We start from the raw sequence: 9,670 nt of genomic DNA, 5'->3' as shown, positions 1-9,670 counted from the left end.
TTAACTGGTCCAAATAAATCCATGTGCAATAATTGCAGAACACCAGTTATGGAAGATGTGTCAGTGCCTCTGTGACTTGCTTTCTTTGACTTTCCTTTCCGGCAAGCCTCACATAGTCCTTCTGGAGAGAATTCCAGCTGAGGCAGACCTCTTACCAATTCTCTTTTTACAAGAGAATTCATTGTTTTGAAATTGAGATGAGAAAGTCTCTTGTGCCATAGCCAACTCTCATCTGACGATGCCTTTGCATAGAAACAATTGACTTCAGGATTGCTTCCAGAGTTCATGTCAGCTACGAACAGATTTCCTTTCCGGATTCCCATTAAGGAGGGTTTTTCACTTTTCTTGTGCAGAATCTGACACTTCAGCTTGTCGAATAAAACATTGTAGCCGTTGTCACAGAACTGACTAATGCTAAGCAGATTGTGTTCAAGTCCTTGCACAACATACACATTTTCAATGATAACATTTCCAGCTAGCAAACAGCCATATCCCTCCGTTAAACCTTTGCTGTTATCTCCAAAGGTAACCACTGGGCCAGCTTTCTCAACCATATTTGATAGCAGGGCTCTATCTCCGGTCATATGTCTTGACGATCCGCTGTCAAGAATCCACACTACCGGTTGTACCTATTTAATGCCCTGCAATACAAATGGATTAGACCTTCTTCGGAACCCAAGCTTGGCTGGGTCCGACATACTTGTAAAATTGGCCTTTATCAGGCAAAATAACATTCTTAATTTTAATATTCTCAACGTTCTCAATGACTGAACATTTGACCTTGTGAACAGCCTTGACAAATTTCTGTTTAGGCGTAGGCACAAATGTCTCCTTTCTAGCTTTAGGAGGACTAGCAGTCTTAGACTTATCATGCTTTCTATTATTCACATGCTGACGAGGAGTAGTCTTATCATTAAAAACATGCTTACCATTAAAATAAGCATACAACAGATTAAAAGCACAAGACATACAATCAGGAACACCACATGCTTTATGAGAGGGATTAACAATAGGCAACTTATGCATGGTAGACATGACATTTGTGTTATCCAACTCATGTGTGTCTGAGTTAGTCTCAGTTGCTTTCACAACCTTGACTGGAACTTTTGACACACTTGACTTGGAGACAGCTTTCTCATTAGCATTATCTTCAGCACGAATTTCTTCTTGAATAATAAATGAGGTCTCATCAAATGGTTCAGCAATTGATTCTTTATAGAGGGGTTCATCAACACCCTTAAGCACATGTGGTACTTCCCTTCCTTTAGCACATACATGAGGAGGGGAGTTTATGCCTAATTTTCCAATAGCAGCATTATAATCATAACCTATTCCAGATGTTTGATTAACAGCTTGCTTATTGTAAAACTCTTTGGACTTCGAACAAGAATTAAAGTAAGCTTTAACCTTAGCCTCATGACCGGTGATCTTGTCTTTGAGAATAGTTTCAAGTTGTCTATAACAGTCAACTCTATTCTCTAGAAAAGATACTTGTTCTTTTAATTTATCTTGATTAATGTGCGCAAGTCTTAATTCATTGACCTCTTTCTCAAGGTCTTTGATTTGTTGATTTAACAATTCATTATCACGATGAGCACAATCTAAGGAACCTCCTAGATGATAAACTAATTCAGCATCAATAAATTTTACCTATTTTCTTGATGATGAGGTGTTTGCATCACTAGCCATGAGAGCAAGATTCTCAACTTCTTCATCTTCACTTTCAGTATCATCCCAGCTTCTTCCCTTTGCCAGGTAAGCCCTTTCAGATTTACTCTTCTGATTAGAATCGTAAGAGTTCTTCCTAACTTGTTTTGGCTTCCTGCATTCTGTGGCAAAGTGTCCCAACTCATTGCAGTTGAAGCATCGAATGGTGCTTCGATCAACCATCCCTGTTTTATACCCACCACTGCTGGTGTTAGAGGATGAAGATCCACCTTTCTGGAATCTGTTGTAGTTGGACTTGTACTTGAACTTGGGATTCCTTTTGAATCTGACATTTGAGAATCTCTTGACAATCAGGGCCATTGACTCATCCTCCAATTGCTCCAATTCTTCCAAGGAATAAAAATCATCTCCTGATTGATTTGTAGTAGGAGGATCAAATTCTGCTACTATCACATTATCTTCAACCTTGGAAGACTGTACCATTCTTTCTGACTGTTGAGATTGTTGTTGATATTGTGGTTGTTGTTGTTGTTCATCAGCTACTAGAGCAGTAGACGTGCTGACCACTCTTCCTTTCCCGTAAACTTCCTTCTGCTGAATCTGCTCCAACTCATAAGTCTTTAACACACCATAGAGCCTATCCAAAGAAATCTCACTCAGATCACTTGCTTCTCTTATGGCAGTGATTCTATGTTCGAGATGAGTTGGCAGTGTTAAAAGGAACTTTTTGTTGACTTCTTGATGGAATATTATTTACCATTAATGTTCAGGTTGTTGATCAATGCATTGTACCTCTCAAACACTTCAGTGATTCCTTCTCCTGGATTGGATTTAAAGTATTCATACTCAGAGGTTAGGATTTCTAACTTGTTCTCCCTAACTTCCTCCGTGCCTTCATTAATCACCTCAATAGTTTCCCAGATATGTTTGGAATCTTTACAATTCATCATATGTCTATTCATTAAGGGATCAAGGGAATCTACTAAAATTAATTGAAGGCTAGCATCCAGGTAGGCTTCTTCTATTTCAGCAGGAGAGAAATCCTCAGGATCTTTCACATAAGTTCTCGCTTTGGTGATCACCACATCATTTTCTATTACCTTTGGTTCAATAACCATAGGAATTTTTGGACCCTTCTTTAACACTTGCAGATATTTGGGATTAGCAACTTGTAAAAACAGTAGCATCTTCTTCTTCCACATAACATAATTTTCTTTATCGAAAAGTGGAATTTTAACGGTTCCAACTTTTTGTGTAGTCATTATGAATTTTTTGAGTGAATAAAAAATTCAAGGAGTGAAAGAAACACAAAAGTCTAGGATATTGATTTGTACGTTAATCAGAAGGCTCTGATACCAATTGTTAGGTCTCAATATGTTTGTAGAAGGGGGGTTGAATACAAACAATATCGTTTAATCGAATAAAATGCGGAATAAAAATGTGAAACAAAATTCAAGTTAAATAAAATTATTATTAAACTTGAAAGGTGTTACAACAACGGTATCGTTTACAAGGGATTAATCTCAAATTAATTATTATAAATCTAGAATAAATTCGACATGAACTTTTTCTATTTTTGCAATTAAAAGATCAAATGCTAAATGCGATTTGAGATTAAGTTCTAGGGATTTTAATCCGCTAGATTGTTACACAAGAACAAGATAAATAATTCTAGTGGATTGGATTTAACTTTACAATCTAGAATTTTGATCTTGAATAAAGCAGATGAAAAATGAAATGTTGTGCCTTTGTTTTCTGCTTTTTTTCTCTTGACTTGTGTGTTCTGTATTATGTTCATGAATGTCTTCTACTGCTTCTTTTAATCCAACAGTCGAGTAGAATGTACTGGCATGACAATCTCTTTGAGCTGGCAAGACAATCAGAATGAACTAGCAAGACTTTCGGTATGACTATCAATTGTCATACCGATTGTCATAGTAGTTCAAAATCAGATTGTCTTACTGAATTAATAATAGATTTTAATGTAATAAAAAATCTGATAAGACAATCCTTTTGAGTTAGCATGACTTTCGGTATGACTATTGATTGTCATACCGATTGTCATACTAATACAATCAGTTGTCTTTATGAATTAATAACAGATTTTAAATCAATTAAAAACCTGAAAAACCTTAATATTAATTCTGAATTAATTAATCAATTAATTCAATTAATAAAATAAATTAATCTTTGCAGATATAATTTATTCACTTAATTAAATTATATGACTTAATTAATTAATAGAGAATTAATACTAATCTTGAGCAGCATCCATTCTTCCGAATATCTTCTGAAAATCACTAAAATATATGAATCAATTCCACCACTTCAACGTTGACACTCGATGTACTGTCTGGTTCATGAGTGACTAACTTCCGTGACGTTTCTTCATGTCTTGACTTTGATTTTCTTCAGACTAAATCCTTGTAATTAATTGATACCCTGACGAGATCTCTGTCACTTGATTAAATCCACAATCTTGATTTATATCACTGAGGCTTGATCAATTTCTTGAGCTTCTTCCAGTGAATTAAGTCTTCAAGTCTGTAGATGAATAATGTTTCTTAACCCTTTCACAGATGTTACTTTGTGAGATCTCTCTGACGATAGATCCACTATTTACTTATTACATTCTTATTTGAGTTGAGTTAAATCCTCGAATAAACAAATAGGCTATGACATATGCCTTTCAACCTCCTCTTGTGTAAGTAAATTTATCTATTTATATACTCCTTGTCAGCTTCCAACGAATTCTAATCTCCAGCATCCAATCCTGGTAGAAGTTGCTACAAAGTAGGGATGAAAGTTCAACTATCCACCCTATTTTAATGGGTGGTTAATGACCAGGTCTTCATGTTACACAACTATAGTACACGTCTTGTGGCCTGTACCAATATTCACGTCCTCACCTGTGTTGTCGAGCTCTCAAGTCATCATGTCCTGCTAGCCAGAAATCCAACCACAAGAATTGCCCCTAATTTTATTGGGAGTGTTTAACACCCAATGAAATTATCTCCATTCCATGTTCATGTACCTCAGTCAATCTGATTGTAGATCCGTTGCTTGTTTAACCCGGACGTGAAACACCGTATGTCAAGTTGCTATCAGGTTGACATGTAAAACTTTCATACTTGTTGATTTGTACAGGAGTGGTGTAGTAGTTTTATCTTGAAGTTCTTATCTAATAGTCCATATGTTTGGCTTATGGCTTTGTATGTGTATTTTCTTGATCTATCGTTGTAACATTTTCATCTTCTTAGGTCGTGCAGTTGTTGTCTTGATAAGTATGTACCTTTCTACTGACTTTTTATTCTGATGAGCAATTGTACATGTCATTCCATGATGTTTACATTCTCGGTTGTTTGGAGTTACACAAAGTTGCATCGAAGTTATTGTCATATTACAATGTTTGTAGAATCACCATGTGTGTGTACTCTTCGGTTCTTTGTTTGTCACAAATCATTGGGCGTTATACTTGTTGCCTCATTTTTGTAGTCTTTATGATGTTGTTGATTAGTTGTACTCGTTTTCGTTTCATATGCACATGTTATTCAAGATACTTTACTCGCTCGCCATGTTCGTTAATCTTGTTTGAAGGAAGTCGTAGCTCTTCTGGAATCACATGTTGAATGCATGTAACTACTTTAAGATGAATCACGCTTGCACTTGAGGTCCAAATGATGCTCTTTCGTTAAGAGATGTTGTAACGCCCCCATATTCGGGGTCAAGGGATTTGGTCGTCACTATGAAATATCAATCCAAATTAACCTATTAAATTAATAAACAAATGCCAGCATAAGATATTTAACATTTATGACCCCAAAATAATCCAAGATCTTTTAAGGTTACAGTTCTAGAAACAAGAAATCCAAATTCCACAAATAAATTTTTCACTTTCTTTTAAAACTCTTTTCAATAATTCAATCCCTTAAAACTTAGCCCGCTAGTATAACTTTGAAAAGAAGTATACTAGGCCCAAATACAATACACTACTATAATATAATATAATATAAACAACTTTAGACAACATAACTTACTCTAGTTCGCAAACCCCGGACCAACCACCTTCCAAAAGCTTCTTCTTTGCTTCCTCGAATTACGCGGCTAAACAGCGTAAGTTAATCCTCACTGGAGGTTAAATTTTAAAAAAAATAGGCAAGTATGAGCGAAAGAAATGCTCAGCAAGATCATTGTAATATATATATGGTCGTTTTGATATAAAACCGACATCCACAATAGCGCAGATCATTTTAAAATCGTAATTGCTGAAACAGAAAATTTATTAAAGAATCTGATAATTGTTTCTCACTGTATTCAAAACTCTTTTTGATATTTTCGAGCGAAATGCTTCAGCAATAGTTTGAATCTTGACGAGAATAAAACGCGTAAAACAGTGTTTACAGAAATATCGTAAACAACAATAACATGAAACAATGAATATGGAATTGAATCATAAACTTTATTCAAAACTGAACTCTTGATGTTAATACTCATGTTGTTATCATATCAAATTAGATATCAATATGAACTTTGTTGCTCACAACATCCCATACTGAAGTCAACATTAATCATCTATACTAATACCACCTTTGATATTTAACAACAACCTAAATATCCACATCAAGCAGAAACTGAATCAAAACCGTATTTCACCTTTTATTCAAAACAGAAACAGTTGATAAATCATTTATTCTATGAATATAAAAAATGATATGATAATTTAGATTGGGATCATTCTCCGACGGACATACTATCACATGCTGATCACCCCGTGTGATAGCACTGGTTCATGATTCGTAGAAACATGTCCCCAAAAATACGAGTACTCAAATAAAAAGGCAATATACCTGCCTGTGGCAAAAATTGTGTCATAATATTCCATATGACACTTAGAAATAGCCCTCCGCTGGACCGTCCGTCCCGGTCACTTACGCAATTATGATCCAATCTTTAAACCTTTTATTGAAAAGGGGTCATAATAATTGACACCCAAAATAATTTTATTCCCCCCATTTCGTGGGTAGAAATATTTGCAACCAAATCATTTTTTTCAAAGTCCAAAACATTTCTAAATCCAGTGATTTGATAAGTAAAATCACTTAGCTATTCAAAACATAGAATAGCAGAAGAGTGCTTGCATAAACAGAATCATTTAATTCAGCGATATGTAAAACATTTATCTATTCCGAACTGAGAATAGGAGAAGCAATACTTGCATAATAAGATTCAAAATAAATATCACTTGAACAATAAGTGATGATAGGGATACTTGCCTTTGGTTTTAGCAGTTAGTCACACTCGCAAAGACGCATCTATTATGACATTATGTCTCAAAATATCACCGCATTTATTCTATTTATCCTTTGGCCTGCTGCTCATGCAGTGCTACAACCTAATATTCTATATTATTCAACTCTAGCCTTTATCCACTTCATCTGGTCCTGATCCTCTTGAAAGACTCGTATCTATAATTAAAAGATACAAATTTAATCGTCTAAACGATAATCACTCGACGAACTGCGCGTCAACACCCTATCGTCTACCCATACGATAGCCCACACATAATTATAACAGTTAAACATAAGGATCCAGACTCACATACGCATGTAATTCATATAGCACGTAAACACATAATTCATGTATCACGTAATTCATATAACATATGACTCGGTTCACCAAAAGGTTCGACTCGATACGTCTAAAACTAAAATCGGGTCAAAAATATGATTTATCGATCAAAAATCGACTAAGAATGATTCGTAAAACAAGCGACCTTTCGAAACAAAAGAATTTGGGTCTCGAAAGTATTTTTAATGAAAGCGGAATATTTTTCTGAGTCTAGAGACGTTCGTTTCGTATTAAACGGACGAAATGTTTATTTAATATGAATTTTTGAACATTTTTCGGAATTAAAACGGGTCTCCGAATCATTTTATAATTAAATAATAGAGCTCAAACACCCGAATTTGACTTTAAAATAATTTAATAATAATTATCGAGCTTTGAACATAATTTTAAATAATATTTTTAAAGCTCAACTATTTTTCGGAATTTTTAAATCAAAATAATTAATTAAATCTAATTAAATAATCAATTAAAATTAATTAATAACTAATTAAATTAATCAATCAATTAATATTTAAATTAATTGACTAATTAAATAATTAATTAAAAACCAAAATTAATTAATTACTTAATTAAGATTTATTTTAGAATTAAAAATAATTTTCGGAATTAAAAAAATAAATAAATTTTAGAATTTAAAATAAATAACAACAATTCCTGAAAATAATTAAAAAGGAAAATCTTGTCACTTTTGGATTTATAATCAAAGGCTGGCGACAACCAATGTTTATTCGCTCAACTCACTCAAATCAGTAGAATCGTTTAAAATTGTTTAAAGATTTTGTCCGGAAATTTTTCTTTGATATTAATGTTTGAAACTCAAATTATATACTTGCTGGGCATTTTTGGCTCACTCTTGCTTTGTAAATTCTTATTTCTTTCAGAAGCAGATAAGGATAAAAGTGAATAGCTTTCGTTAGACAGCAGAAGTTAGAGAAATCTCCGCTGCGAGAGAACAAAGATGTTAGGAAAATATGCCAAGGACATTAGCATAAAGGTATTTGCACTTGTATTGTAGTTGATGTGAATTATAGAAAGTTAGATTCTTGTTTCATACCATAACCTGTAAACGATCCGGATTCGAAGGGTTAATTGAATATTCTTTTATTTTATGTAAAGATTGTTTAGTGACACAAAATCTTGACCCCGGATTTGGGTTGTTACAAAATCTGTCAAAGAGCTCAAATATATTCATTATCTACTGGAGGTAAATTCTGATGTTACCAGGAAATGGTCAGAATATATTCTAAAGACAATAAGAGATTTACTCAGAATTTCTGGTGCAAGAATGACAGAGTATACTCCAATGATGACTGAGGATGATGGAAGAGAAATTCCTACGAGGAAGAATTCTGCTAAGGTAGAAGTAATTCTGAAAGGAAGATGCTTATGCTATAATGAAGATTCTACACATCCAAGGGTAATCAGACTGGGAGATGGACTTGAAAGAACTCCAATTTCTGCACTCAGAGCTGCCATATATCAGACTGGTGATACTGAAGATGAAGAACTGCAGCAAGTCAAAGCTCAGTTACTTGAAGTTAAAAGAAATGCAGAGACCAAGTTGGTATCAGACTTTGTAAGGAATCATTATGGATTCAGGCTGATTCAGTGAATTTGGTCAAAGTTGCATGGACTGTAAATTGTATTTAGTTGTGCACATAAACTCTCATTGCATTTGTACTTAAATGTTTTTGACATCATCAAATCTAGAAACTTGTATATTTTTATAACAATTTTTGAATATGAAATAAGATTTTGATTTATTTTAAAATAAAAATTACGTACAAACAGAATTAAATTGGGGAATTAGGTTTTTAAAGATCAAAATCGGTTTGTAATCGGGTCGGGAAATGGGTCATGGGTCGCCAAGAACACGAAGAACACTCAAGAGAATCAAACCTTCATTTCTATATGATATTGAACTCAGAATTCGACATATAATATACCAAATCGATCAAAAAACGTTATCTATAACATGGTATCATCAAAACACAGGAATCATAAAGTTTTGGATTTTCCAGAAAATTAAAGAATTAATTCGAATTAAGAAAAATAACTCGAATTTTGAAAAATAACTCGAATTTTGAAGTTGGTTCTGCACCAAATCTGATAAGTATTTTGGAAGGGTGGTGATGAGAGCTTCGATTTGGTTATAGGAGCGTTTAAAACGAAGTCCGATAACACCTCCAAATTTCAGTTTGATTCTCAAGAACACGAAGAACACGAAGAACATTCAAGAACTTAATCCGAAAATCAAACAGCCTTTTGAGCATGTTATGGAACTCGAAATTCAACATATGATATATGAAATTGAATGGCAGGAGATGCTCTACAATATACAATCATCATGTAATATATAATAGATGATGTCAAA

The sequence above is a fragment of the Apium graveolens genome, chromosome 10 (assembly GCF_009905375.1).
Source record: "Apium graveolens cultivar Ventura chromosome 10, ASM990537v1, whole genome shotgun sequence".
Classification (NCBI taxonomy): domain Eukaryota; kingdom Viridiplantae; phylum Streptophyta; class Magnoliopsida; order Apiales; family Apiaceae; genus Apium; species Apium graveolens.
Note: the sequence above shows the minus strand (reverse complement) of the source record.